Source organism: Biomphalaria glabrata, chromosome 13, assembly GCF_947242115.1.
Source record: "Biomphalaria glabrata chromosome 13, xgBioGlab47.1, whole genome shotgun sequence".
NCBI classification, from domain to species: domain Eukaryota; kingdom Metazoa; phylum Mollusca; class Gastropoda; family Planorbidae; genus Biomphalaria; species Biomphalaria glabrata.
Genome location: NC_074723.1, coordinates 1,990,413 through 1,994,977, shown reverse-complemented (window position 1 = coordinate 1,994,977; position 4,565 = coordinate 1,990,413). Strand labels below are relative to the sequence as shown.

General features: G+C 34.0%; 1 long non-coding RNA gene across 1 annotated transcript; it reads left to right on the top strand.

Annotated features, from left to right (window-relative positions):
* Window positions 1-1,696: 1,696 nt before the first annotated feature.
* On the top strand, window positions 1,697-3,703 carry LOC129922536 (uncharacterized). Its single transcript, XR_008774550.1, has 2 exons — window positions 1,697-2,601; window positions 2,917-3,703. It is a non-coding gene; the product is annotated as an uncharacterized LOC129922536 (long non-coding RNA).
* The last annotated feature ends 862 nt before the right edge of the window (window positions 3,704-4,565 follow it).

The window sequence follows — 4,565 nt, the reverse complement described above, 5'->3', positions numbered from 1 at the left end:
CTATCAAATTACATCAGACAGTAAACTGTAATTTAAATAATGTGTAGAAAAGAAAAAAAAGTTCCCTTTGATCCTTCATTTTGTATAGTTTATTCAGACCTTCCTGCTAGCATAATGTAGCAAAGGATGAGGCTCCTATTCAACTAATTATAAATGCAAATCTGTTGGAATGAAATTAAAACAGCTCTTGGATTCTACAAAGTAAAGTGGGTTGAGGGGAAGAGAGGGGAGCCTGTGGCTTAATGCTAGATATGCAATAGAAACAGAAACCAAAATAGAGATGAATATATAATTATACATGTTTACTGAACACCAAGGAAGCAAAATAGGGAGCTACATAGCGATACAAAAACGTATAATGTTGTTCTGATGATTCTTGTTCTTAATTAATCGCATTCACTGACAGGGCCATTTGTAAAACATATAGAGTAGACATCTATCTACATTAATTGTTGCCTGAATGGAATGAACAGAAGGGGCAAGGAGTAGCAGAGCCTATAACAAACACTTAGTTTGTAGTGTAGACCTCTACGATGCTGGTCTGACAAGCTTATGGTGTAATAATTTAAATATTTATTTCTTTACATAATTTCCGTTTAGTTCTATGCGCTTCTTCCTGCAACGCTTCCACGTCTCCAGCCCAAACAAATAGTATTCATAGAGTTCTTCACCATAAAGTAGTTTACAAAGAGCAGGATGAAAATCTGTCCTCCAAGACCATACCAGCGCAGCCGCGGACCACAGAGCCACTCAAAAGTCTGGTTAAGTAGGTCTACTTTAAGTTGAAAATGTAATTCGTCCCTTTTTTCCCCTTTAAACTGGCGCCTGAACTGTCAAAAGTTATCCTTCAAGGTGCAGTGGAGGGAGCACGAAGAAAGGTTCTTCCAAAGAAAAGCTGGATGGACAATGGACAGGCCTCTCTCTCGATATCTTACTAAGACCAGCTGCTGAACTGGAAAAGTGGGGAGGGATTTGATTACGGTACGTGAACTGTCACAGCACCACTACGACGCTAGTCAAAGGACAGATGAGAGATGTGTCAAAACGGAAGTGCAACTGTTCAGCCAAACATTTATTTTATTTTCATTTTGCGCGGTGCGGAAGCGTGGCACCCATAGCCAGCAGACGACTCATGCCTCCATCTTGTTTTAATCTCCAGCGAACAAGTCCCTTCAACATATTCACAAATTCGGATCTATGAACCAAATTTGACGGTTGCCCAGGACCATTTGCTGAACTTGGGCGATATTATCATCAATAGTAGCAGTTTTCGGCCAACCCACGCTTTCATTGTCACCTCAGTTGTTTTGCCCACTTTAAAAATTCAGCTGTTTCAATTTTACATTAGAGCAGGGGTCGGCAACCTTTTGAGTCGGAAGAGCCAAAAATTAAAATTTACACAATGTCAACGTTTCTAAAGAGCCACAAGATTTTTTTTTCTTCCGAACATTTCGTTAAGAATTCTTTAAACTGACGATGGTAGAGCGCTTTTAACAAGATGCTGTTAGAAATCTTGATTAACAAATTCATGACCTTAACTATTTCGTCCGGAAATGTTTGGATTTCTTGTATATTATTCAGTGAAACGTAAAAATTTCAGGGTTTAATTTTGCGCCAAAGAATCTTAGTTTGTTAAGGGGAGGAGGACCACCACTACTGAGCAAAATATCGATATTTAAAATAAAAAAATCGAACTTTTTTTTATTTCATTATTTGAAAGTTTATCCATTTATCTACAAGTTTTGAACATTGAAATATGTCATTTTTAACTTTAAATATTGTTTTTAGTCATTTTTCTAGAGCATGTATAATGTTTATTTCATCTAATTCCGAATCTACATGTAAATAATACCCTTGGTAACGCATTGAATACTTTTGAGTAGTCATATTCGACCTAGGCATATTTGGCATCAATGAAACCGTCGTTTCTTACACTTTCCTAAAATAACCGTATCTCCGAAATAATATAAATAGCGTTTCGGCTTTGAACGGAAACCCGTGGTCACCGAGAGTGTAAAATATATTTATTTATAGTATCTTATTATTTCCGACAAAATGATTGGTCGGCATTGGGCTTCCGCCCCTATCGACATTAGTTTGAACATAAACAAAACATGGTTGTTTACGTTTCATTGATGATATAGTTTTAGATGCTCTACCTGTTGACTTATTATTCAACTTCTAAATCTAGATCTAGCATGAAAACTAAAAAGAATAGACATTAGTCTAGATTCGTCATTCTAGATCTAGACATTATAAGACTATTAGCCGGCAGGCTAGGCTGAGATGAGGCCCTATCGACATCGCTATATTGATTATTCATTCAAAATTCATATTCCCATCAACATGATCAACTAGATCTAAACAAAAACATCCTTACCACATGATAACTGGTGCCTCTCAATCAAGTAGGCCTAAAGCCTATCAAAGCTTGCAATACACATGTGATCTAGATCTAGCTGGATTATCAACAGTTTCACTACTACAAGATCTGATCTAGACTTAGACCTAGATAATAACTAATTTTCTTCTCTACAAGTTCTAGTTCTAGTCTAGTTACCACTTTGACATTCACTTTGGAAACAAGACTCAACTACCCAGGTAAAATAATTTTTATTATTGAAATAGATCTAGATCTAACTATTCTAACTTTCGATATAAATGTTATCACTATTGTAGAAAAAACAAACATCAATGGATCTATTTTTTTTTTTTACTGTACATAGGGCTGGGCTAATTCTAGACTATATTATATAATACAATACTTAAATTTCTGGATATAGATAAATAAAAAAAGAAATCACATTGTATTTCTTTGATATTATTAAAACTAACTTATATTTTTTTTTTTAGAAAAATTATTTTAAAAAATAATTCAGCTGACTTTACAATCTTTTTTTTATTTTTATTTTAAAGGTTCTTCGGCATTGATGCAATCAACTGAAATTTTATGGAAAAGATCAGGGCAGAAGTTTAGACAGAGATAAACAACCTTGTCTGATGGAAACACCAGGTTGTTTTTGAGAGTTTTATGAACAGATCTGAGCCCCAAGGTATTGTCGTAAAACAGAACAATTCGTCGGCCTTACAGGTTTGGAACTACTTGGTTCTCTCCGCAGCCATGTTTTATTCTGAAGTAAGGATAAGATCAGCCTAGGTGACCTGGGCTATGGTAATTCAACTAAGAATGCTATAAAAAAACAACCTTTCTACATGCTATGCAATAGCTATAAGAAATTATCATCATGTGGACAAAATAAGAAATGCCATTTTAGCCACTATTCGCCACTGGATTTCTTCTACCAAACCACATCACCCAACCGGAGTTTCTTCATGGTGTTATTTTAACTTTGCTGACCCACTGGACAAAGTTCCTGTAAAAGTATTTAATGTGTTAGCATTTCTTAAAATATGATTTACTTGCTAATCTCTTGGAACATTTGTATCGGCAGTTGTCATATCAAAACCTTTACAGTGGCGCCTCTCGGGAGCCACCCAGAATGCAAATGAGACGATTCACCCAAAAGTAACTAAAGCAAAACAAAATGTATCTAATTTAAAAGAATAAACTTTTCAGTCCTTGGATCTGTTGGAAATTTGGCTTTGGATTTTTGTATGACTTAAAAAATGATTGCATGTTTCCATTACTATTCATAATCATCAACTTGCAAAAAATGGGACCTAAAAAAAACCCTGTCAAACTCAGTATAAAAGAGAAATAAAGCTATTTAACACAGATGTCACTTAAGGAGAGCAGCTTAAGCTTGCAGGGAAATAAAATTAATTGAAAAAATTGGCCCTACCTATGGAGAATACTGTTTAAATCATTTTAAAAAGACTTGTTTCTTTTTAGGTGTTTTTCTCGATAATCACATTTTTGCTTCGGTCACCTTCTTTAATTTGTATCTACTTTTTTATTTATTGATGGATTCTTATGAAATTTGGAATATATGTTAACAACATAATGTAGTTCCATTATATAGAGCCAGTTTTTCAATTTTTGTCTTCATTTTTTTAATTTTCAACATTTTGTCTCCAAAATTGTCATTTTTTATAGAAAAAAACATATCATAAGTTTGAATAAAAATATTTAAAAAGTAAAAAGATTTATTCAATTTCTAAGTCTATATCTTTCTAGATACATTGTTTAAGTATTGAATTCAAGTTATTTCATTCATTTTCAACAAATACTGTAGGAGTAGATACGGCTTAAAGTTACCTTAAAAAATCCAATATGGCGGCGTTTCCATGGCAACCAAAAATTTTTTAAAGATTTTTTTTACATTTTTTACATTAGATTAACTCCATATATATGTATACCAAATATGAATGCATTTGGTTAAAAAATAAAAAAAATAGCCTCAGGTGGTCCTCCTCCCCTTAACTTCTGGCTCCATCAGTTGTTATTGAAACGATTTATTTATAGCGATTTTATTGTCTTCAATGTATTTTCGCACGCCATTAGCTGTATCTTTTTCCCTCTAGTTTGTCACGAGAGCGGTAGCAATCCTAGAAGTTCTTTTTTTTTTTTTGGGAAGACATATATCTGACAAAAAGGCCAACTT